Raw genomic sequence first — 26,064 nt, 5'->3', positions numbered from 1 at the left:
GTGTGTGTTAATCTGTTTGAGTGTGTTATTGTGTGTGTGTATTAATCTGTTTGAGTGTGTGTTAATGTGTGTGTGTTAATCTGTTTGAGTGTGTTAAAGTGTGTGTGTGTTAATCTGTTTGAATGTGTTAATGTGATTGTGTTAATCTGTTTGAGTAGCTAATTTGCGTGTGTTAATCCGCTTGAGTGCGTGTTACTGTGAGTGTTTTATTGTGTATGAGTGTGTTAATGTTGAGTGTGTTAATCAGTTTGAGTGCATTAATGTGTGTGTGTGTTAATCTGTTTGAGTGTGTGTTAATGTGTGATTGTGTTAATCTGTTTGAGTGTGTTAATGTGTGTGTGTTAAACCGATTGAATGCGTTAATGCGTGTGTGTTAATCTGTTTGAGTGTGTGTTAATGTGTGAGTGTGTTTATCTGTTTGAGTGTGTTAATGTGTGAGTGTGTTAATCTGTTTGAGTGTGTTAATGTGTGTGTGTTAATCTGTTTGAATGTTTGTTAATGTGTGCATGTGTTTATCTGTTTGAGTGTGTTAATCTGTGAGTGTGTTAATCTGTTTGAGTGTGTTAATCTGTTTGAGTGTGTGTTAATGTGTGTGTGTGTGTTAATCTGTTTGAGTGTGTGTTAATCTGTTTGAGTGTGTGTTAATGGGTGATTCCGATAATCTGTTTGATTGCATTAATGCGTGTGTGTGTTAATCTGTTTGAGTGTGTTAATGTGTGAGTTTGTTAATCAGTTTGAGTGAGTGTTAATGTGTGTGTGCGTTAGTTTGTTTGAGTGTGTTAATGTGGGTGTGTTAATCTATTTGAGTGTGTTAATGATTGTGTGTTAATCTGTTTGAGTGTGTTAATGTGTGTGTGTGTGTGTTATTCTGTTTGAGTGTGTTAATGTCTCTGTGTTTGAACTGTTTGAGTGTGTTAATGTGTGTGTGTTAATCTGTTTGAGTGTGTGTTAATCTGTGAGCGTGTTCATCTGTTTGAGTGTTTGAGTGTGTGAATGTGTTAATCTGTGAGTGTGTTAATCTGTTTGAGTGTGTTAATGTGAGTGTGTTAATCTGTTTGAGTAGCTAATGTGCGTGTATTAATCTGCTTGAGTGCGTGTTAATGTGTGAGTCTTTTAATCTGTTTGAGTGTGTTAATGTGTGAGTGTGTTAATTTGATTTAGGGTGTTAATGTGTGAGTGTGTTAATCAGTTTGAGTGTGTTAATGTGTGAGTGTGTTAATCAGTTTGAGTGCATTAATGTGTGTGTGTGTTAATCTGTTTGAGTGCGTGTTAATGTGTGGGTGTGTTTATTTGTTTGAGTGCGTTAATGTGTGAGTGTGTTAATCTGTTTGATTTTGTTAATGTGAGTGTCTTAAACTGTTTGAGTGTGTGTTAATGTGTGTGTGTGTTAATCTGTTTGAGTGTGTGTTAATGTGTGAGTGTGTTAATCTGTTTTAGTGTGTTAATGTGAGTGTGTTAATCTGTTTGATTAGTTAATGTGTGTGTTAATCTTTTGAGTGCGTGTTAATGTGTGAGCGTGTTAATCTGTTTGAGTGTGTTATTGTGTGAGTGTGTTAATCTCTTTGTGTGTGTGTTAATGTGTGTGTGTGTTAATCTGTTTGAGTGTGTGTTAATGGGTGAGTCTGTTAATCTGTTTGAGTGCATTAATGCGTGTGTGTGTTAATCTGTTTGAGTGTGTTATTGTGTGTGTGTGTTAATCTGTTTGAGTGTGTTATAGTGTGTGTGTGTGTTAATCTGTTTGAGTGTGTTAATATGATTGTGTTAATCTGTTCGAGTAGCTAATTTCCGTGTGTTAATCCGCTTGAGTGCGTGTTAATGTGAGTGTTTTAATGTGTTTGAGTGTGTTAATGTTGAGTGTGTTAAACAGTTTGAGTGCATTAATGTGTGTGTGTGTTAATCTGTTTGAGTGTGTGTTAATGTGTGATTGTGTTAATCAGTTTGAGTGTGTTAATGTGTGTGTGTTAAACTGATTGAGTGCGTTAATGTGTGTGTGTTAATCTGTTTGAGTGTGTGTTAATGTGTGAATGTGTTTATCTGTTTGAGTGTGTTAATGTGTGAGTGTGTTAATCTGTTTGAGTGTGTTAATGTGTGTGTTAATCTGTTTGAGTGTTTGTTAATGTGTGAGTGTGTTTATCTGTTTGAGTGCGTTAATCTGTAAGTGTGTTAGTCTGTTTGTGTGTGTTAATATGAGTGTCTTAATCTGTTTGAGTCTGTGTTAATGTGTGAGTGTGTTAATCTGTTTCAGTGTTTGCGAATGTGTGAGTGTGTTAATCTGTTTGAGTGTTTTAATGTGAGTGTGTTAATCTGTTTTAGTAGTTAATGTGTGTGTTAAACTGTTTGATTGCGTGTTAATGTGTGATTGTGTTAATCTCTTTATGTGTGTGTTAATGTTTGTGTGTGTTAATCTGTTTGAGTGTGTGTTAATGTGTGTGCACGTTAATATGTTTGAGTGTGTTAATGTGGGTATGTTAATCTGTTTGTGTGTGTTAATATGTGTGTGTTTTAATCTGTTTGAGTTTGTTAATTTCTGTGTGTCTTAAACTGTTTGAGTGTGTTAACGTGTGAGTGTGTTAATCTGATTGAGTGCGTCAATGTGCGAGTGTGTTAATCTGTAAGAGTGTGTGTTAATGTGTGAATGTGTTAATCTGTTTGAGTCTGTTAATGTGTAAATGTGTTAATCTGATTGAGTGCGTTAATATGTGAGCGTGTTAATCTGTTTGAGTGTGTTAATCTGTTTGAGTGTGTTAATGTGTGTTTGTGTTAATCTGTTTGAGTGTGTTAATGTGTGTGTTAATCTGCTTGAGTGTTAATTTGTGTTTGTTTTAATCTGAGTGTGTTAATGTGTGAGTGAGTTAATCTGTTTGTGTGTGTTAATCTGTGAGTGTGTTAATCAGTTTGAGTGTGTTAATGTGTAAGTGTGTTAATCTGTTTGAGTGTGTATTAATGTGTGTGTGTGTTAATCTGTTTGAGTGTGTGTTAATGGATGATTCTGATAATCTGTTTGATTGCATTGATGCGTGTGTGTGTTAATCTGTTTGAGTGTGTTAATGTGTGTGTGTGTTAATCTGATTGAGTGTGATAATGTCTCTGTGTTTAAACTGTTTGAGTTTGTTAATGTGTGTGTGTTAATCCGTTTGAGTGTGTGAATGTGTGAGTGTGTGAATGTGTTAATCTGTGAGTGTGTTAATCTGTTTGAGTGTGTTAATGTGAGTGTCTTAATCTGTTTGAGTATGCATTAATGTGTGAGTGTGTTAATCTGTTTGAGTGTGTGTTAATGTGTGAATGTGTTAATCTGTTTGAGTGTGTTAATCTGTTTGAGTAGTTAATGTGTGTGTTAATCTGTTTGAGTGCGTGTTAATGTGTGAGTGTGTTAATCTGTATGTGTGTGTTAATGTGTGAGTGTGTTAATCTCTTTGTGTGTGTGTTAATATGTGTGTGTGTTAATCTGTTTGAGTGTGTGTTAATGGGTGAGTCTGTTAATCTGTTTGAGTGCATTAATGCGTGTATGTGTTAATCTGTTTGCGTGTGTTAATGTGTGAGAGTGTTAATGTGTTTGAGTGTGTGTTAATGTGTGTGTGCGTTAATTTGTTTGAGTGTTTTAATGTGTGTGTGTTAATCTGTATGAGTGTGTTAATGTGTGTGTGTGTTAATCTGTTTGAGTGTGTTAATGTGTGTGTTAATGTGTTTGAGTGTGTTAATGTGTGTGTGTTAATCTGTTTGAGTGTGTTAATGTGAGTGTGTTAATCTGTTTGAGTAGCTAATGTGCGTGTGTTAATCTGCTTGAGTGCTTGTTAATGTGTGAGTGTTTTAATCTGTTTGAGTGTGTTAATGTGTGAGTTTGTTAATCAGTTTGAGTGCATTAATGTGTGTGTGTTAATCTGTTTGAGTGTGTTTTAATGTGTGAGTTTGTTAATCTGTTTGAGTATGTTAATGTGTGAGTGTGTTAATCTGTTTGAGTGTGTTAATGTGTGAATGTGTTAATCTGTTTGAGTGTGTGTCAATGTGTGTGTGTGTGTTAATCTTTTCGAGTGTGTGTTAATGGGTGATTCTGATAATCTGTTTGATTGCATTAATGCATGTGTGTGTTAATCTGTTTGAGTGTGTTAATGTGTGAGTTCGTTAATCTGTTTGAGTGAGAGTTAATGTGTGTGTGCGTTAATTTGTTTGAGTGTTTTAATGTGGGTGTGTTAATCTGTTTGAGTGTGATAATTATTGTGTGTTAATCTGTTTGAGTGTGTTAATGTGTGCCTGTGTTAATCTGTTTGAGTGTGTTAATGTGTGTGTGTGTTAATCTGTTTGAGTGTGTTAATGTCTCTGTGTCTTAAACTGTTTGAGTGTGTTAATGTGTGAGTGTGTTGATCTGTTTGAGTGTGTGTTAATGTGTGTGTGTGTTAATCTGTTTGAGTATGTGTTAATCTGTGATCCTGTTAATCTGTTTGAGTGTGTGAATGTGTGTGTGTGAATGTGTTAATCTGTGAGTGTGTTAATCTTTTTGAGTTTGTTAATGTGAGTGTCTTAAACTGTTTGAGTTTTTGTTAATGTGTGAGTGTGTTAATCTGTTTGAGTTTGTTAATGTGAGTGTGTTAATCTGTTTGAATAGTTAATGTGTGTGTTAATCTGTTTGAGTGTGTGTTAATGTGTGAGCGTGTTAATCTGTTTGAGTGTGTTATTGTGTGAGTGTGTTAATCTCTTTGTGTGTGTGTTAATCTGTTTGAGTGTGTGTTAAAGGGTGAGTCTGTTAATCTGTTTGAGTGCTTTAATGCGTGTGTGTGTTAATCTGTTTGAGTGTGTTATTGTGTGTGTGTGTTAATCTGTTTGAGTGTGTGTTAATGTGTGTGTGTTAATCTGTTTGAGTGTGTTAAAGTGTGTGTGTGTTAATCTGTTTGAGTGTGTTAATGTGATTGTATTAATCTGTTTGAGTAGCTAATTTGCGTGTGTTAATCCGCTTGAGTGCGTGTTAATGTGAGTGTTTTAATCAGTTTGAGTGCATTAATGTGTGTGTGTTAATCTGTTTGAGTGTGTGTTAATGTGTGATTGTGTTACTCTGTTTGAGTGTGTGTTAATGTGTGAGTGCGTTTATCTGTTTGAGTGTGTTAATGTGTGAGTGTGTTAATCTGTTTGAGTGTGTTAATGTGTGTTTGTTAATCTGTTTGAGTGTTTGTTAATGTGTGAGTGTGTTTATCTGTTTAAGTGTGTTAATGTGTGAGTGTGTTAATCTGTTTGAGTTTGTGTTAATGTGTGTGTGTGTTAATCTGTTTGAGTGTGTGTTAATGGGTGATTCCGATAATCTGTTTGATTGCATTAATGCGTGTGTGTGTTAATCTGTTTGAGTGTGTTATTGTGTGAGTTTGTTAATCTGTTTGAGTGAGTGTTAATGTGTGTGTGCGTTAATTTGTTTGAGTGTGTTAATGCGGGTGTGTCAATCTATTTGAGTGTGTTAATGATTGTGTGTTAATCTGTTTGAGTGTGTTAATGTGTGCCTGTGTTAATCTGTTTGAGTGTGTTAATGTCTCTGTGTTTAAACTGTTTGAATGTGTTAATGTGTGCGTGTGTTAATCTGCTTGAGTGTGTGTTAATGTGTGAGCGTGTTAATCTGTTTGAGTATGTGAGTGTGTGAAAGTGTTAATCTGTGAGTGTGTTAATCAGTTTGAGTGTGTTAATGTCTGAGTGTGTTAGTCTGTTTGAGTGGGTTAATGTGTGAGTGTGTTAATCAGTTTGAGTGTGTTAATGTGTGAGTGTGTTAATCAGTTTGAGTGCATTAATGTGTGAGTGTGTTAATCTGTTTGAGTGTGTTAATGTGTGTGTGTCTTAATCTGTTTGAGTGTGTTAATGTCTGTGTGTCTTAAACTGTTTGACTGTGTTAATCTGATTGAGTGCGTCATTGTGCGAGTGTGTTAATCTGTAAGAGTGTGTGTTAATGTGTGAATGTGTTAATCTGTTTGAGTGTGTTAATGTGTGAGAGTGTTAATCTGATTGAGTGCGTTAATATGTGAGTGTGTTAATCTGAGTGTGCTAATGTGCAAGTGTGTTAATCTGAGTATGTGTTAATGTGTGAGTGTGTTAATCTGTTTGAGTGTGTTAATGTGTGTTTGTGTTAATCTGTTTGAGTGTGTTAATGTGTGTATTAATCTGCTTGAGCGTGTGTTAATGTGTGAGTGTTTTAATCTGTTTGAGTGAGTTAATGTGTGAGGTTGTTAATCTGTTTGAGTGTGTTAATCTGTGAGTGTGGTAATCTGTTTGAGTGTGTTAATGTGTGAGTGTGTTAATCTGTTTGCGTGTGTGTTAATGTGTGTGTGTGTTAATCTGTTTGAGTGTGTGTTAATGGGTGATTCCGAAAATCTGTTTGATTGCATTAATGCGTGTGTGTGTTAATCTGTTTGAGTTTGTTAATGTGTGAGTTTGTTAATCTGTTTGAGTGAGTGTTAATGTGTGTGTGCATTAAGTTGTTTGAGTGTGTTAATGTGGGTGTGTTAATCTGTTTGAGTGTGATAATTATTGTGTGTTAATCTGTTTGAGTGTGTTAATGTGTGTGTGTGCTAATCTGTTTGAGTGTGTTAATGTCTCTGTGTTTAAACTGTTTGAGTGTGTTAATGTGTGAGTGTGTTAATCTGTTTGAGTGTGTGTTAATGTGTGAGTGTGTTAATCTGTTTGAGTGTGTTAATGTGTGATTGTGTTAATCTCTTTATGTGTGTGTTAATGTGTGTGTGTGTTAATCTGTTTGAGTGTGTTAATGTGTGAATGTGTTAATCAGTTTGAGTGCATTATTGTGTGTGTGTGTTAATCTGTTTGAGTGTGTGTTAATGTGTGTGTGTTTATCTGTTTGAGTGTGTTAATGTGTGAGTGTGTTATTTTGTTTGAATGTGTGTTAATCTGTGAGCATGTTTATCAGTTTGAGTGTGTGAATGTGTGGGTGTGTGAATGTGTTAATCTGTGAGTGTGTTAATCTGTTTGAGTGTGTTAATGTGAGTGTCTTAATCTGTTTGAGTGTGTGTTAATGTGTGAGTGTGTTGATCTGTTTGAGTGTGTGTTAATGTGTGTGTGTTAATCTGTTTGAGTGTGTGTTAATCTGTGAGACTGTTAATCTGTTTGAGTGTGTGAATGTGTGAGTGTGTGAATGTGTTAATCGGTGAGTGTGTTAATCTGTTTGAGTGTGTGTTAATGTGTGAGTGTGTTTATCTGTTTGAGTGCTTTAATGCGTGTGTGTGTTAATCTGTTTGAGTGTGTTACTGTGTGTGTGTGTTAATCTGTTTGAGTGTGTGTTAATGTGTGTGTGTTAATCTGTTTGAGTGTGTTAAAGTGTGTGTGTGTTAATCTGTTTGAGTGTGTTAATGTGATTGTGTTAATCTGTTTGAGTAGCTAATTTGCGTGTGTTAATCCGCTTGAGTGCGTGTTAATGTGAGTGTTTTAATCAGTTTGAGTGCATTAATGTGTGTGTGTTAATCTGTTTGAGTGTGTGTTAATGTGTGATTGTGTTACTCTGTTTGAGTGTGTTAATGTGTGAGTGTGTTAAACTGATTGAGTGCCTTAATGCGTGTGTGTTAATCTGTTTGAGTGTGTGTTAATGTGTGAGTGCGTTTATCTGTTTGAGTGTGTTAATGTGTGAGTGTGTTAATCTGTTTGAGTGTGTTAATGTGTGTTTGTTAATCTGTTTGAGTGTTTGTTAATGTGTGAGTGTGTTTATCTGTTTAAGTGTGTTAATGTGTGAGTGTGTTAATCTGTTTAAGTTTGTGTTAATGTGTGTGTGTGTTAATCTGTTTGAGTGTGTGTTAATGGGTGATTCCGATAATCTGTTTGATTGCATTAATGCGTGTGTGTGTTAACCTGTTTGAGTGTGTTATTGTGTGAGTTTGTTAATCTGTTTGAGTGAGTGTTAATGTGTGTGCACGTTAATTTGTTTGAGTGTGTTAATGCGGGTGTGTTAATCTATTTGAGTGTGTTAATGATTGTGTGTTAATCTGTTTGAGTGTGTTAATGTGTGCCTGTGTTAATCTGTTTGAGTGTGTTAATGTCTCTGTGTTTAAACTGTTTGAATGTGTTAATGTGTGCGTGTGTTAATCTGCTTGAGTGTGTGTTAATGTGTGAGCGTGTTAATCTGTTTGAGTATGTGAGTGTGTGAAAGTGTTAATCTGTGAGTGTGTTAATCAGTTTGAGTGTGTTAATGTCTGAGTGTGTTAGTCTGTTTGAGTGGGTTAATGTGTGAGTGTGTTAATCAGTTTGAGTGTGTTAATGTGTGAGTGTGTTAATCAGTTTGAGTGCATTAATGTGTGAGTGTGTTAATCTGTTTGAGTGTGTTAATGTGTGTGTGTCTTAATCTGTTTGAGTGTGTTAATGTCTGTGTGTCTTAAACTGTTTGACTGTGTTAATCTGATTGAGTGCGTCATTGTGCGAGTGTGTTAATCTGTAAGAGTGTGTGTTAATGTGTGAATGTGTTAATCTGTTTGAGTGTGTTAATGTGTGAGAGTGTTAATCTGATTGAGTGCGTTAATATGTGAGTGTGTTAATCTGAGTGTGCTAATGTGCAAGTGTGTTAATCTGAGTATGTGTTAATGTGTGAGTGTGTTAATCTGTTTGAGTGTGTTAATGTGTGTTTGTGTTAATCTGTTTGAGTGTGTTAATGTGTGTATTAATCTGCTTGAGCGTGTGTTAATGTGTGAGTGTTTTAATCTGTTTGAGTGAGTTAATGTGTGAGGTTGTTAATCTGTTTGAGTGTGTTAATCTGTGAGTGTGGTAATCTGTTTGAGTGTGTTAATGTGTGAGTGTGTTAATCTGTTTGCGTGTGTGTTAATGTGTGTGTGTGTTAATCTGTTTGAGTGTGTGTTAATGGGTGATTCCGAAAATCTGTTTGATTGCATTAATGCGTGTGTGTGTTAATCTGTTTGAGTTTGTTAATGTGTGAGTTTGTTAATCTGTTTGAGTGAGTGTTAATGTGTGTGTGCATTAAGTTGTTTGAGTGTGTTAATGTGGGTGTGTTAATCTGTTTGAGTGTGATAATTATTGTGTGTTAATCTGTTTGAGTGTGTTAATGTGTGTGTGTGCTAATCTGTTTGAGTGTGTTAATGTCTCTGTGTTTAAACTGTTTGAGTGTGTTAATGTGTGAGTGTGTTAATCTGTTTGAGTGTGTGTTAATGTGTGAGTGTGTTAATCTGTTTGAGTGTGTTAATGTGTGATTGTGTTAATCTCTTTATGTGTGTGTTAATGTGTGTGTGTGTTAATCTGTTTGAGTGTGTTAATGTGTGAATGTGTTAATCAGTTTGAGTGCATTATTGTGTGTGTGTGTTAATCTGTTTGAGTGTGTGTTAATGTGTGTGTGTTTATCTGTTTGAGTGTGTTAATGTGTGAGTGTGTTATTTTGTTTGAATGTGTGTTAATCTGTGAGCATGTTTATCAGTTTGAGTGTGTGAATGTGTGGGTGTGTGAATGTGTTAATCTGTGAGTGTGTTAATCTGTTTGAGTGTGTTAATGTGAGTGTCTTAATCTGTTTGAGTGTGTGTTAATGTGTGAGTGTGTTGATCTGTTTGAGTGTGTGTTAATGTGTGTGTGTTAATCTGTTTGAGTGTGTGTTAATCTGTGAGACTGTTAATCTGTTTGAGTGTGTGAATGTGTGAGTGTGTGAATGTGTTAATCGGTGAGTGTGTTAATCTGTTTGAGTGTGTGTTAATGTGTGAGTGTGTTTATCTGTTTGAGTGCTTTAATGCGTGTGTGTGTTAATCTGTTTGAGTGTGTTATTGTGTGTGTGTGTTAATCTGTTTGAGTGTGTGTTAATGTGTGTGTGTTAATCTGTTTGAGTGTGTTAAAGTGTGTGTGTGTTAATCTGTTTGAGTGTGTTAATGTGATTGTGTTAATCTGTTTGAGTAGCTAATTTGCGTGTGTTAATCCGCTTGAGTGCGTGTTAATGTGAGTGTTTTAATCAGTTTGAGTGCATTAATGTGTGTGTGTTAATCTGTTTGAGTGTGTGTTAATGTGTGATTGTGTTACTCTGTTTGAGTGTGTTAATGTGTGAGTGTGTTAAACTGATTGAGTGCCTTAATGCGTGTGTGTTAATCTGTTTGAGTGTGTGTTAATGTGTGAGTGCGTTTATCTGTTTGAGTGTGTTAATGTGTGAGTGTGTTAATCTGTTTGAGTGTGTTAATGTGTGTTTGTTAATCTGTTTGAGTGTTTGTTAATGTGTGAGTGTGTTTATCTGTTTAAGTGTGTTAATGTGTGAGTGTGTTAATCTGTTTAAGTTTGTGTTAATGTGTGTGTGTGTTAATCTGTTTGAGTGTGTGTTAATGGGTGATTCCGATAATCTGTTTGATTGCATTAATGCGTGTGTGTGTTAACCTGTTTGAGTGTGTTATTGTGTGAGTTTGTTAATCTGTTTGAGTGAGTGTTAATGTGTGTGCACGTTAATTTGTTTGAGTGTGTTAATGCGGGTGTGTTAATCTATTTGAGTGTGTTAATGATTGTGTGTTAATCTGTTTGAGTGTGTTAATGTGTGCCTGTGTTAATCTGTTTGAGTGTGTTAATGTCTCTGTGTTTAAACTGTTTGAATGTGTTAATGTGTGCGTGTGTTAATCTGCTTGAGTGTGTGTTAATGTGTGAGCGTGTTAATCTGTTTGAGTATGTGAGTGTGTGAAAGTGTTAATCTGTGAGTGTGTTAATCAGTTTGAGTGTGTTAATGTCTGAGTGTGTTAGTCTGTTTGAGTGGGTTAATGTGTGAGTGTGTTAATCAGTTTGAGTGTGTTAGTGTGTGAGTGTGTTAATCAGTTTGAGTGCATTAATGTGTGAGTGTGTTAATCTGTTTGAGTGTGTTAATGTGTGTGTGTCTTAATCTGTTTGAGTGTGTTAATGTCTGTGTGTCTTAAACTGTTTGACTGTGTTAATCTGATTGAGTGCGTCATTGTGCGAGTGTGTTAATCTGTAAGAGTGTGTGTTAATGTGTGAATGTGTTAATCTGTTTGAATGTGTTAATGAGTGAGAGTGTTAATCTGATTGAGTGCGTTAATATGTGAGTGTGTTAATCTGAGTGTGCTAATGTGCAAGTGTGTTAATCTGAGTATGTGTTAATGTGTGAGTGTGTTAATCTGTTTGAGTGTGTTAATGTGTGTTTGTGTTAATCTATTTGAGTGTGTTAATGTGTGTGTTAATCTGCTTGAGCGTGTGTTAATGTGTGAGTGTTTTAATCTGTTTGAGTGAGTTAATGTGTGAGGTTGTTAATCTGTTTGAGTGTGTTAATCTGTGAGTGTGGTAATCTGTTTGAGTGTGTTAATGTGTGAGTGTGTTAATCTGTTTGCGTGTGTGTTAATGTGTGTGTGTGTTAATCTGTTTGAGTGTGTGTTAATGGGTGATTCCGAAAATCTGTTTGATTGCATTAATGCGTGTGTGTGTTAATCTGTTTGAGTTTGTTAATGTGTGAGTTTGTTAATCTGTTTGAGTGAGTGTTAATGTGTGTGTGCATTAAGTTGTTTGAGTGTGTTAATGTGGGTGTGTTAATCTGTTTGAGTGTGATAATTATTGTGTGTTAATCTGTTTGAGTGTGTTAATGTGTGTGTGTGCTAATCTGTTTGAGTGTGTTAATGTCTCTGTGTTTAAACTGTTTGAGTGTGTTAATGTGTGAGTGTGTTAATCTGTTTGAGTGTGTGTTAATGTGTGAGTGTGTTAATCTGTTTGAGTGTGTTAATGTGTGATTGTGTTAATCTCTTTATGTGTGTGTTAATGTGTGTGTGTGTTAATCTGTTTGAGTGTGTTAATGTGTGAATGTGTTAATCAGTTTGAGTGCATTATTGTGTGTGTGTGTTAATCTGTTTGAGTGTGTGTTAATGTGTGTGTGTTTATCTGTTTGAGTGTGTTAATGTGTGAGTGTGTTATTTTGTTTGAATGTGTGTTAATCTGTGAGCATGTTTATCAGTTTGAGTGTGTGAATGTGTGGGTGTGTGAATGTGTTAATCTGTGAGTGTGTTAATCTGTTTGAGTGTGTTAATGTGAGTGTCTTAATCTGTTTGAGTGTGTGTTAATGTGTGAGTGTGTTGATCTGTTTGAGTGTGTGTTAATGTGTGTGTGTTAATCTGTTTGAGTGTGTGTTAATCTGTGAGACTGTTAATCTGTTTGAGTGTGTGAATGTGTGAGTGTGTGAATGTGTTAATCGGTGAGTGTGTTAATCTGTTTGAGTGTGTGTTAATGTGTGAGTGTGTTTATCTGTTTGAGTGCTTTAATGCGTGTGTGTGTTAATCTGTTTGAGTGTGTTATTGTGTGTGTGTGTTAATCTGTTTGAGTGTGTGTTAATGTGTGTGTGTTAATCTGTTTGAGTGTGTTAAAGTGTGTGTGTGTTAATCTGTTTGAGTGTGTTAATGTGATTGTGTTAATCTGTTTGAGTAGCTAATTTGTGTGTGTTAATCCGCTTGAGTGCGTGTTAATGTGAGTGTTTTAATCAGTTTGAGTGCATTAATGTGTGTGTGTTAATCTGTTTGAGTGTGTGTTAATGTGTGATTGTGTTACTCTGTTTGAGTGTGTTAATGTGTGAGTGTGTTAAACTGATTGAGTGCCTTAATGCGTGTGTGTTAATCTGTTTGAGTGTGTGTTAATGTGTGAGTGCGTTTATCTGTTTGAGTGTGTTAATGTGTGAGTGTGTTAATCTGTTTGAGTGTGTTAATGTGTGTTTGTTAATCTGTTTGAGTGTTTGTTAATGTGTGAGTGTGTTTATCTGTTTAAGTGTGTTAATGTGTGAGTGTGTTAATCTGTTTAAGTTTGTGTTAATGTGTGTGTGTGTTAATCTGTTTGAGTGTGTGTTAATGGGTGATTCCGATAATCTGTTTGATTGCATTAATGCGTGTGTGTGTTAACCTGTTTGAGTGTGTTATTGTGTGAGTTTGTTAATCTGTTTGAGTGAGTGTTAATGTGTGTGCACGTTAATTTGTTTGAGTGTGTTAATGCGGGTGTGTTAATCTATTTGAGTGTGTTAATGATTGTGTGTTAATCTGTTTGAGTGTGTTAATGTGTGCCTGTGTTAATCTGTTTGAGTGTGTTAATGTCTCTGTGTTTAAACTGTTTGAATGTGTTAATGTGTGCGTGTGTTAATCTGCTTGAGTGTGTGTTAATGTGTGAGCGTGTTAATCTGTTTGAGTATGTGAGTGTGTGAAAGTGTTAATCTGTGAGTGTGTTAATCAGTTTGAGTGTGTTAATGTCTGAGTGTGTTAGTCTGTTTGAGTGGGTTAATGTGTGAGTGTGTTAATCAGTTTGAGTGTGTTAGTGTGTGAGTGTGTTAATCAGTTTGAGTGCATTAATGTGTGAGTGTGTTAATCTGTTTGAGTGTGTTAATGTGTGTGTGTCTTAATCTGTTTGAGTGTGTTAATGTCTGTGTGTCTTAAACTGTTTGACTGTGTTAATCTGATTGAGTGCGTCATTGTGCGAGTGTGTTAATCTGTAAGAGTGTGTGTTAATGTGTGAATGTGTTAATCTGTTTGAATGTGTTAATGAGTGAGAGTGTTAATCTGATTGAGTGCGTTAATATGTGAGTGTGTTAATCTGAGTGTGCTAATGTGCAAGTGTGTTAATCTGAGTATGTGTTAATGTGTGAGTGTGTTAATCTGTTTGAGTGTGTTAATGTGTGTTTGTGTTAATCTATTTGAGTGTGTTAATGTGTGTGTTAATCTGCTTGAGCGTGTGTTAATGTGTGAGTGTTTTAATCTGTTTGAGTGAGTTAATGTGTGAGGTTGTTAATCTGTTTGAGTGTGTTAATCTGTGAGTGTGGTAATCTGTTTGAGTGTGTTAATGTGTGAGTGTGTTAATCTGTTTGCGTGTGTGTTAATGTGTGTGTGTGTTAATCTGTTTGAGTGTGTGTTAATGGGTGATTCCGAAAATCTGTTTGATTGCATTAATGCGTGTGTGTGTTAATCTGTTTGAGTTTGTTAATGTGTGAGTTTGTTAATCTGTTTGAGTGAGTGTTAATGTGTGTGTGCATTAAGTTGTTTGAGTGTGTTAATGTGGGTGTGTTAATCTGTTTGAGTGTGATAATTATTGTGTGTTAATCTGTTTGAGTGTGTTAATGTGTGTGTGTGCTAATCTGTTTGAGTGTGTTAATGTCTCTGTGTTTAAACTGTTTGAGTGTGTTAATGTGTGAGTGTGTTAATCTGTTTGAGTGTGTGTTAATGTGTGAGTGTGTTAATCTGTTTGAGTGTGTTAATGTGTGATTGTGTTAATCTCTTTATGTGTGTGTTAATGTGTGTGTGTGTTAATCTGTTTGAGTGTGTTAATGTGTGAATGTGTTAATCAGTTTGAGTGCATTATTGTGTGTGTGTGTTAATCTGTTTGAGTGTGTGTTAATGTGTGTGTGTTTATCTGTTTGAGTGTATTAATGTGTGAGTGTGTTATTTTGTTTGAATGTGTGTTAATCTGTGAGCATGTTTATCAGTTTGAGTGTGTGAATGTGTGGGTGTGTGAATGTGTTAATCTGTGAGTGTGTTAATCTGTTTGAGTGTGTTAATGTGAGTGTCTTAATCTGTTTGAGTGTGTGTTAATGTGTGAGTGTGTTGATCTGTTTGAGTGTGTGTTAATGTGTGTGTGTTAATCTGTTTGAGTGTGTGTTAATCTGTGAGACTGTTAATCTGTTTGAGTGTGTGAATGTGTGAGTGTGTGAATGTGTTAATCGGTGAGTGTGTTAATCTGTTTGAGTGTGTGTTAATGTGTGAGTGTGTTTATCTGTTTGAGTGTGTTAATCTGTGAGTGTGGTAATCTGTTTGAGTGTGTTAATGTGTGAGTGTGTTAATCTGTTTGCGTGTGTGTTAATGTGTGTGTGTGTTATCTGCTTGAGTGTGTGTTAATGGGTGATTCCGAAAATCTGTTTGATTGCATTAATGCGTGTGTGTGTTAATCTGTTTGAGTGTGTTAATGTGTGAGTTTGTTAATCTGTTTGAGTGAGTGTTAATGTGTGTGTGCATTAAGTTGTTTGATTGTGTTAATGTGGGTGTGTTAATCTGTTTGAGTGTGATAATTATTGTGTGTTAATCTGTTTGAGTGTGTTAATGTGTGTGTGTGTGTTAATCTGTTTGAGTGTGTTAATGTCCCTGTGTTTAAACTGTTTGAGTGTGTTAATGTGTGAGTGTGTTAATCTGTTTGAGTGTGTGTTAATGTGTGAGTGTGTTAATCTGTTTGAGTGTGTTAATGTGTGATTGTGTTAATCTCTTTATGTGTGTGTTAATGTGTGTGTGTGTTAGTCTGTTTGAGTGTGTGTTAATGTGTGTGTATGTTAATTTGTTTGAGTGTGTTAATGTGGGCATGTTAATCTGTTTGAATGTGTTAATGAGTGTGTGTTAATCTGTTTGAGTGTGTTAATGTGTGTGTGTTAATCTGTTTGAGTTTGTTAATTTCTGTGTGTCTTAAACTGTTTGAGTGTGTTAACGTGTGAGTGTGTTAATCTGATTGAGTGCGTCAATGTGCGAGTGTGTTAATCTGTAAGAGTGTGTGTTAATGTGTGAATGTGTTAATCTGTTTGAGTCTGTTAGTGTGTGAGTGTGTTAATCTGATTGAGTGCGTTAATATGTGAGTGTGTTAATCTGTTTGAGTGTGTTAATGTGCGAGTGTGTTAATCTGAGTGTGTGTTAATGTGTGAGTGTGTTAATCTGTTTGAGTGTGTTAATGTGTGTTTGTGTTAATCTGTTTGAGTGTGTTAATGTGTGTGTTAATCTGTTTGAGTGTGTGTTAATGTGTGTGTGTTTATCTGTTTGAGTGTGTTAATCTGTTTGAGTTTGTTAATGTGTGAGTGTGTTAATCTGTTTGAGTGTGTGTTAATGTGTGTGTGTTAATCTGTTTGAGTGTGTTAATGTGTGTGTGTTAATCTGTTTGAGTGAGTGTTAACGTGTGCGTGCATTAATTTGTTTGAGTGTGTTAATGTGGGTGTGTTAATCTGTTTGAGTGTGTTAATGATTGTGTGTTAATCTGTTTGAGTGTGTTAATGTGTGTGTGTGTTAATCTGTTTGAGTTTGTTAATGTCTGTGTGTCTTAAACTGTTTGAGTGTGTTAATGTGTGAGTGTGTTAATCTGTTTGAGTGCGTGTTAATGTGTGTGTATTAATCTGTTTGAGTGTGTGTTAATCTGTGAGACTGTTAATCTGTTTGAGTGTGTGAATGTGTGAGTGTGTGAATGTGTTAATCAGTGAGTGTGTTAATCTGTTTGAGTGTGTGTTAATGTGTGTGTGTGTTAATCTGTTTGAGTGTGTTAATGTGAGTGTGTTAATCTGTTTGAGTAGTTAATGTGTGTGTTAATCTGTTTGAGTGTGTGTTAATGTGTGAGCGTGTTAATCTGTTTGAATGCGTGTTAATGTGTGAGTGTGTTAATCTCTTTGTGTGTGTGTGTTAATCTGTAGAGTGTGTGTTAATGGGTGAGTCTGTTAATCTGTTTGAGTGCATTAATGCGTGTGTGTGTCAATCTGTTTGAGTGTGTTAATGTCTGGGTGTGTTAATCTGTTTGAGTGCGTGTTAATGTGTGTCTGTGTTAATCTGTTTGAGTGTGTTAAAGTGTGTGTGTGTTAATCTGTTTGAGTGTGTTAATGTGGGTGTGTTAATCTGTTTGAGCAGCTAATTTGCGTGTGTTAATCTGCTTGAGTGCTTGTTAATGTGAGCGTTTTAATCTGTTTGAGAGTGTTAATGTGTGAGTGTGTTAATCTGTGTGTGTTAATGAGTGTGTGTTAATCTGTTTGAGTGTGTTAATGTGTGTGTGTGTTAATCTGTTTGAGTTTGTTAATTTCTGTGTGTCTTAAACTGTTTGAGTGTGTTAACGTGTGAGTGTGTTAATCTGATTGAGTGCGTCAATGTGCGAGTGTGATAATCTGTAAGAGTGTGTGTTAATGTGTGAATGTGTTAATCTGTTTGAGTCTGTTAGTGTGTGAGTGTGTTAATCTGATTGAGTGCGTTAATATGTGAGTGTGTTAATCTGTTTGAGTGTGTTAATGTGCGAGTGTGTTAATCTGAGTGTGTGTTAATGTGTGAGTGTGTTAATCTGTTTGAGTGTGTTAATGTGTGTTTGTGTTAATCTGTTTGAGTGTGTTAATCTGTGTGTGTGTTAATCTATTTGAGTATGTTAATGTGTGAGTGTGTTAATCTGTTTGAGTGTGTGTTAATGTGTGTGTGTGTTAATCTGTCTGAGTTTGTGTTAATGGGTGATTCTGAAAATCTGTTTGATTGCATTAATGCGTGTGTGTGTTAATCTGTTTGAGTGTGTTAATGTGTGAGTTTGTTAATCTGTTTGAGTGAGTGTTAATGTGTGTGTGCGTTAATTTGTTTGATTGTGTTAATGTAGGTTTGTTAATCTGTTTGAGTGTGATAATGATTGTGTGTTAATCTGTTTGAGTGTGTTAGTGTGTGTGTGTGTTAATCTGTTTGTGTGTTAATGTCTCTGTGGTTAAACTGTTTGAGTGTGTTAATGTTTGTGTGTGTTAATCTGTTTGATTGTATGTTAATGTATGTGTGTGTTAATCTGTTTGATAGAGTGATAATGTGTGTGTCTGTTAATCTGTTTGACTGTGTTAATGTGTGTGTGTGTTAATCTGTTTGAGTGTGTTGAAGTGTGAGTGTGTTAATCTGTTTGAGTGCATTAATGTGTGTGTGTTAATCTTTTTGAGTGTGATTTAATGTGTGAGTGTATTTATCTGTTTGAGTGCATTAATGTGTGCGTGTGTTAATCTGTTTGAGTGTGTTAATGTGTGTGTGTGTTAATCTGTTTGAGTGTGTTAATGATTGTGTGTTAATCTGTTTGAGTGTGATAAGGTGTGTATGTTAATCAGTTTGCGCGTGTTAATGTCTGTGTGTCTTAAACTGTTTGAGTGTGTTAATGTGTGAGTGTGTTAATCTGTTTGAGTGTGTTAATGTGTGAGTGTGTCAATCAGTTTGAGTGCATTATTGTGTGTGTGTGTTAATCTGTTTGAGTGTGTGTTAATGTGTGTGTGTGTTATTCTGTTTGAATGTGTGTTAATCTGTGAGCGTGTTTATCAGTTTGAGTGTGTGAATGTGTGGGTGTGTGAATGTGTTAATATGTGAGTGTGTTAATCTGTTTGAGTGTGTTAATGTGAGTGTCTTAATCTGTTTGAGTGTGTGTTAATGTGTGAGTGTGTTAATCTGTTTGAGTGTGTGTTAATGTGTGAGTGTGTTAATCTGTTTGAGTGTGTTAATGTGAGTGTGTTAATCTGTTTGAGTTGTTAATGTATTTGTTAATCTTTTGTGTGTGGGTTAATGTGTGTGTGTGTTAATCTGTTTGAGTGTGTGTTAATGGGTGAGTCTGTTAATCTGTTTGAGTGCATTTAATGCGTGTGTGTGTTAATCTGTTTGCGTGTGTTAATGTGTGAGTGTGTTAATCTGTTTGAGTGTGTTAATGCGTGTGTGTCTTAATCTGTTTGAGTGTGTTAATGTCTGTGTGTCTTAAACTGTTTGAGTGTGTTAATGTGTGAGTGTGTTAATCTGTTTGAGTGTGTTAATGTGCAAGTGTGTTAATCTGAGTGTGTGTTAATGTGTGAGTGTGTTAATCTGTTTGAGTGTGTTAATGTGTGTTTGTGTTAATCTGTTCGAGTGTGTTAATGTGTGTGTTAATCTGCTTGAGTGCGTGTTAATGTGTGAGTGTTTTAATCTGTTTGAGTGTGTTAATCTGTGAGTGTGGTAATCTGTTTGAGTGTGTTAATGTGTGAGTGTGTTAATCTGTTTGCGTGTGTGTTAATGTGTGTGTGTGTTAATCTGTTTGAGTGTGTGTTAATGGGTGATTCCGAAAATCTGTTTGATTGCATTAATGCGTGTGTGTGTTAATCTGTTTGAGTTTGTTAATGTGTGAGTTTGTTAATCTGTTTGAGTGAGTGTTAATGTGTGTGTGCATTAAGTTGTTTGAGTGTGTTAATGTGGGTGTGTTAATCTGTTTGAGTGTGATAATTATTGTGTGTTAATCTGTTTGAGTGTGTTAATGTGTGTGTGTGCTAATCTGTTTGAGTGTGTTAATGTCTCTGTGTTTAAACTGTTTGAGTGTGTTAATGTGTGAGTGTGTTAATCTGTTTGAGTGTGTGTTAATGTGTGAGTGTGTTAATCTGTTTGAGTGTGTTAATGTGTGATTGTGTTAATCTCTTTATGTGTGTGTTAATGTGTGTGTGTGTTAATCTGTTTGAGTGTGTTAATGTGTGAATGTGTTAATCAGTTTGAGTGCATTATTGTGTGTGTGTGTGTTAATCTGTTTGAGTGTGTGTTAATGTGTGTGTGTTTATCTGTTTGAGTGTGTTAATGTGTGAGTGTGTTATTTTGTTTGAATGTGTGTTAATCTGTGAGCATGTTTATCAGTTTGAGTGTGTGAATGTGTGGGTGTGTGAATGTGTTAATCTGTGAGTGTGTTAATCTGTTTGAGTGTGTTAATGTGAGTGTCTTAATCTGTTTGAGTGTGTGTTAATGTGTGAGTGTGTTGATCTGTTTGAGTGTGTGTTAATGTGTGTGTGTTAATCTGTTTGAGTGTGTGTTAATCTGTGAGACTGTTAATCTGTTTGAGTGTGTGAATGTGTGAGTGTGTGAATGTGTTAATCGGTGAGTGTGTTAATCTGTTTGAGTGTGTGTTAATGTGTGAGTGTGTTTATCTGTTTGAGTGCTTTAATGCGTGTGTGTGTTAATCTGTTTGAGTGTGTTATTGTGTGTGTGTGTTAATCTGTTTGAGTGTGTGTTAATGTGTGTGTGTTAATCTGTTTGAGTGTGTTAAAGTGTGTGTGTGTTAATCTGTTTGAGTGTGTTAATGTGATTGTGTTAATCTGTTTGAGTAGCTAATTTGCGTGTGTTAATCCGCTTGAGTGCGTGTTAATGTGAGTGTTTTAATCAGTTTGAGTGCATTAATGTGTGTGTGTTAATCTGTTTGAGTGTGTGTTAATGTGTGATTGTGTTACTCTGTTTGAGTGTGTTAATGTGTGAGTGTGTTAAACTGATTGAGTGCCTTAATGCGTGTGTGTTAATCTGTTTGAGTGTGTGTTAATGTGTGAGTGCGTTTATCTGTTTGAGTGTGTTAATGTGTGAGTGTGTTAATCTGTTTGAGTGTGTTAATGTGTGTTTGTTAATCTGTTTGAGTGTTTGTTAATGTGTGAGTGTGTTTATCTGTTTAAGTGTGTTAATGTGTGAGTGTGTTAATCTGTTTAAGTTTGTGTTAATGTGTGTGTGTGTTAATCTGTTTGAGTGTGTGTTAATGGGTGATTCCGATAATCTGTTTGATTGCATTAATGCGTGTGTGTGTTAACCTGTTTGAGTGTGTTATTGTGTGAGTTTGTTAATCAGTTTGAGTGAGTGTTAATGTGTGTGCACGTTAATTTGTTTGAGTGTGTTAATGCGGGTGTGTTAATCTATTTGAGTGTGTTAATGATTGTGTGTTAATCTGTTTGAGTGTGTTAATGTGTGCCTGTGTTAATCTGTTTGAGTGTGTTAATGTCTCTGTGTTTAAACTGTTTGAATGTGTTAATGTGTGCGTGTGTTAATCTGCTTGAGTGTGTGTTAATGTGTGAGCGTGTTAATCTGTTTGAGTATGTGAGTGTGTGAAAGTGTTAATCTGTGAGTGTGTTAATCAGTTTGAGTGTGTTAATGTCTGAGTGTGTTAGTCTGTTTGAGTGGGTTAATGTGTGAGTGTGTTAATCAGTTTGAGTGTGTTAGTGTGTGAGTGTGTTAATCAGTTTGAGTGCATTAATGTGTGAGTGTGTTAATCTGTTTGAGTGTGTTAATGTGTGTGTGTCTTAATCTGTTTGAGTGTGTTAATGTCTGTGTGTCTTAAACTGTTTGACTGTGTTAATCTGATTGAGTGCGTCATTGTGCGAGTGTGTTAATCTGTAAGAGTGTGTGTTAATGTGTGAATGTGTTAATCTGTTTGAATGTGTTAATGAGTGAGAGTGTTAATCTGATTGAGTGCGTTAATATGTGAGTGTGTTAATCTGAGTGTGCTAATGTGCAAGTGTGTTAATCTGAGTATGTGTTAATGTGTGAGTGTGTTAATCTGTTTGAGTGTGTTAATGTGTGTTTGTGTTAATCTATTTGAGTGTGTTAATGTGTGTGTTAATCTGCTTGAGCGTGTGTTAATGTGTGAGTGTTTTAATCTGTTTGAGTGAGTTAATGTGTGAGGTTGTTAATCTGTTTGAGTGTGTTAATCTGTGAGTGTGGTAATCTGTTTGAGTGTGTTAATGTGTGAGTGTGTTAATCTGTTTGCGTGTGTGTTAATGTGTGTGTGTGTTAATCTGTTTGAGTGTGTGTTAATGGGTGATTCCGAAAATATGTTTGATTGCATTAATGCGTGTGTGTGTTAATCTGTTTGAGTTTGTTAATGTGTGAGTTTGTTAATCTGTTTGAGTGAGTGTTAATGTGTGTGTGCATTAAGTTGTTTGAGTGTGTTAATGTGGGTGTGTTAATCTGTTTGAGTGTGATAATTATTGTGTGTTAATCTGTTTGAGTGTGTTAATGTGTGTGTGTGCTAATCTGTTTGAGTGTGTTAATGTCTCTGTGTTTAAACTGTTTGAGTGTGTTAATGTGTGAGTGTGTTAATCTGTTTGAGTGTGTGTTAATGTGTGAGTGTGTTAATCTGTTTGAGTGTGTTAATGTGTGATTGTGTTAATCTCTTTATGTGTGTGTTAATGTGTGTGTGTGTTAATCTGTTTGAGTGTGTTAATGTGTGAATGTGTTAATCAGTTTGAGTGCATTATTGTGTGTGTGTGTTAATCTGTTTGAGTGTGTGTTAATGTGTGTGTGTTTATCTGTTTGAGTGTATTAATGTGTGAGTGTGTTATTTTGTTTGAATGTGTGTTAATCTGTGAGCATGTTTATCAGTTTGAGTGTGTGAATGTGTGGGTGTGTGAATGTGTTAATCTGTGAGTGTGTTAATCTGTTTGAGTGTGTTAATGTGAGTGTCTTAATCTGTTTGAGTGTGTGTTAATGTGTGAGTGTGTTGATCTGTTTGAGTGTGTGTTAATGTGTGTGTGTTAATCTGTTTGAGTGTGTGTTAATCTGTGAGACTGTTAATCTGTTTGAGTGTGTGAATGTGTGAGTGTGTGAATGTGTTAATCGGTGAGTGTGTTAATCTGTTTGAGTGTGTGTTAATGTGTGAGTGTGTTTATCTGTTTGAGTGTGTTAATCTGTGAGTGTGGTAATCTGTTTGAGTGTGTTAATGTGTGAGTGTGTTAATCTGTTTGCGTGTGTGTTAATGTGTGTGTGTGTTATCTGCTTGAGTGTGTGTTAATGGGTGATTCCGAAAATCTGTTTGATTGCATTAATGCGTGTGTGTGTTAATCTGTTTGAGTGTGTTAATGTGTGAGTTTGTTAATCTGTTTGAGTGAGTGTTAATGTGTGTGTGCATTAAGTTGTTTGATTGTGTTAATGTGGGTGTGTTAATCTGTTTGAGTGTGATAATTATTGTGTGTTAATCTGTTTGAGTGTGTTAATGTGTGTGTGTGTGTTAATCTGTTTGAGTGTGTTAATGTCCCTGTGTTTAAACTGTTTGAGTGTGTTAATGTGTGAGTGTGTTAATCTGTTTGAGTGTGTGTTAATGTGTGAGTGTGTTAATCTGTTTGAGTGTGTTAATGTGTGATTGTGTTAATCTCTTTATGTGTGTGTTAATGTGTGTGTGTGTTAGTCTGTTTGAGTGTGTGTTAATGTGTGTGTATGTTAATTTGTTTGAGTGTGTTAATGTGGGCATGTTAATCTGTTTGAATGTGTTAATGAGTGTGTGTTAATCTGTTTGAGTGTGTTAATGTGTGTGTGTTAATCTGTTTGAGTTTGTTAATTTCTGTGTGTCTTAAACTGTTTGAGTGTGTTAACGTGTGAGTGTGTTAATCTGATTGAGTGCGTCAATGTGCGAGTGTGTTAATCTGTAAGAGTGTGTGTTAATGTGTGAATGTGTTAATCTGTTTGAGTCTGTTAGTGTGTGAGTGTGTTAATCTGATTGAGTGCGTTAATATGTGAGTGTGTTAATCTGTTTGAGTGTGTTAATGTGCGAGTGTGTTAATCTGAGTGTGTGTTAATGTGTGAGTGTGTTAATCTGTTTGAGTGTGTTAATGTGTGTTTGTGTTAATCTGTTTGAGTGTGTTAATGTGTGTGTTAATCTGTTTGAGTGTGTGTTAATGTGTGTGTGTTTATCTGTTTGAGTGTGTTAATCTGTTTGAGTTTGTTAATGTGTGAGTGTGTTAATCTGTTTGAGTGTGTGTTAATGTGTGTGTGTTAATCTGTTTGAGTGTGTTAATGTGTGTGTGTTAATCTGTTTGAGTGAGTGTTAACGTGTGCGTGCATTAATTTGTTTGAGTGTGTTAATGTGGGTGTGTTAATCTGTTTGAGTGTGTTAATGATTGTGTGTTAATCTGTTTGAGTGTGTTAATGTGTGTGTGTCTTAATCTGTTTGAGTTTGTTAATGTCTGTGTGTCTTAAACTGTTTGAGTGTGTTAATGTGTGAGTGTGTTAATCCGTTTGAGTGTGTGTTAATGTGTGTGTATTAATCTGTTTGAGTGTGTGTTAATCTGTGAGACTGTTAATCTGTTTGAGTGTGTGAATGTGTGAGTGTGTGAATGTGTTAATCAGTGAGTGTGTTAATCTGTTTGAGTGTGTGTTAATGTGTGTGTGTGTTAATCTGTTTGAGTGTGTTAATGTGAGTGTGTTAATCTGTTTGAGTAGTTAATGTGTGTGTTAATCTGTTTGAGTGTGTGTTAATGTGTGAGCGTGTTAATCTGTTTGAATGCGTGTTAATGTGTGAGTGTGTTAATCTCTTTGTGTGTGTGTGTTAATCTGTAGAGTGTGTGTTAATGGGTGAGTCTGTTAATCTGTTTGAGTGCATTAATGCGTGTGTGTGTCAATCTGTTTGAGTGTGTTAATGTCTGGGTGTGTTAATCTGTTTGAGTGTGTGTTAATGTGTGTCTGTGTTAATCGGTTTGAGTGTGTTAAAGTGTGTGTGTGTTAATCTGTTTGAGTGTGTTAATGTGGGTGTGTTAATCTGTTTGAGCAGCTAATTTGCGTGTGTTAATCTGCTTGAGTGCTTGTTAATGTGAGTGTTTTAATCTGTTTGAGAGTGTTAATGTGTGAGTGTGTTAATCTGTGTGTGTTAATGAGTGTGTGTTAATCTGTTTGAGTGTGTTAATGTGTGTGTGTGTTAATCTGTTTGAGTTTGTTAATTTCTGTGTGTCTTAAACTGTTTGAGTGTGTTAACGTGTGAGTGTGTTAATCTGATTGAGTGCGTCAATGTGCGAGTGTGATAATCTGTAAGAGTGTGTGTTAATGTGTGAATGTGTTAATCTGTTTGAGTCTGTTAGTGTGTGAGTGTGTTAATCAGATTGAGTGCGTTAATATGTGAGTGTGTTAATCTGTTTGAGTGTGTTAATGTGCGAGTGTGTTAATCTGAGTGTGTGTTAATGTGTGAGTGTGTTAATCTGTTTGAGTGTGTTAATGTGTGTTTGTGTTAATCTGTTTGAGTGTGTTAATCTGTGTGTGTGTTAATCTATTTGAGTATGTTAATGTGTGAGTGTGTTAATCTGTTTGAGTGTGTGTTAATGTGTGTGTGTGTTAATCTGTCTGAGTTTGTGTTAATGGGTGATTCTGAAAATCTGTTTGATTGCATTAATGCGTGTGTGTGTTAATCTGTTTGAGTGTGTTAATGTGTGAGTTTGTTAATCTGTTTGAGTGAGTGTTAATGTGTGTGTGCGTTAATTTGTTTGATTGTGTTAATGTAGGTTTGTTAATCTGTTTGAGTGTGATAATGATTGTGTGTTAATCTGTTTGAGTGTGTTAGTGTGTGTGTGTGTTAATCTGTTTGTGTGTTAATGTCTCTGTGGTTTAAACTGTTTGAGTGTGTTAATGTTTGTGTGTGTTAATCTGTTTGATTGTATGTTAATGTATGTGTGTGTTAATCTGTTTGATAGAGTGATAATGTGTGTGTCTGTTAATCTGTTTGACTGTGTTAATGTGTGTGTGTGTTAATCTGTTTGAGTGTGTTGAAGTGTGAGTGTGTTAATCTGTTTGAGTGCATTAATGTGTGTGTGTTAATCTTTTTGAGTGTGATTTAATGTGTGAGTGTATTTATCTGTTTGAGTGCATTAATGTGTGCGTGTGTTAATCTGTTTGAGTGTGTTAATGTGTGTGTGTGTTAATCTGTTTGAGTGTGTTAATGATTGTGTGTTAATCTGTTTGAGTGTGATAAGGTGTGTATGTTAATCAGTTTGCGCGTGTTAATGTCTGTGTGTCTTAAACTGTTTGAGTGTGTTAATGTGTGAGTGTGTTAATCTGTTTGAGTGTGTTAATGTGTGAGTGTGTCAATCAGTTTGAGTGCATTATTGTGTGTGTGTGTTAATCTGTTTGAGTGTGTGTTAATGTGTGTGTGTTTATCTGTTTGAGTGTGTTAATGTGTGAGTGTGTTATTCTGTTTGAATGTGTGTTAATCTGTGAGCGTGTTTATCAGTTTGAGTGTGTGAATATGTGGGTGTGTGAATGTGTTAATATGTGAGTGTGTTAATCTGTTTGAGTGTGTTAATGTGAGTGTCTTAATCTGTTTGAGTGTGTGTTAATGTGTGAGTGTGTTAATCTGTTTGAGTGTGTGTTAATGTGTGAGTGTGTTAATCTGTTTGAGTGTGTTAATGTGAGTGTGTTAATCTGTTTGAGTTGTTAATGTATTTGTTAATCTTTTGTGTGTGGGTTAATGTGTGTGTGTGTTAATCTGTTTGAGTGTGTGTTAATGGGTGAGTCTGTTAATCTGTTTGAGTGCATTTAATGCGTGTGTGTGTTAATCTGTTTGCGTGTGTTAATGTGTGAGTGTGTTAATCTGTTTGAGTGTGTTAATGCGTGTGTGTCTTAATCTGTTTGAGTGTGTTAATGTCTGTGTGTCTTAAACTGTTTGAGTGTGTTAATGTGTGAGTGTGTTAATCTGTTTGAGTGTGTTAATGTGCAAGTGTGTTAATCTGAGTGTGTGTTAATGTGTGAGTGTGTTAATCTGTTTGAGTGTGTTAATGTGTGTTTGTGTTAATCTGTTCGAGTGTGTTAATGTGTGTGTTAATCTGCTTGAGTGCGTGTTAATGTGTGAGTGTTTTAATCTGTTTGAGTGTGTTAATGTGTGAATGTGTTAATCTGTTTGAGTGTTTGT

The sequence above is a fragment of the Carcharodon carcharias genome, chromosome 33 (assembly GCF_017639515.1).
Source record: "Carcharodon carcharias isolate sCarCar2 chromosome 33, sCarCar2.pri, whole genome shotgun sequence".
Lineage (NCBI taxonomy): Eukaryota > Metazoa > Chordata > Chondrichthyes > Lamniformes > Lamnidae > Carcharodon > Carcharodon carcharias.
The sequence above is the reverse complement of the archived record's forward strand: the minus strand, read 5'-3'. Positions refer to the sequence as shown.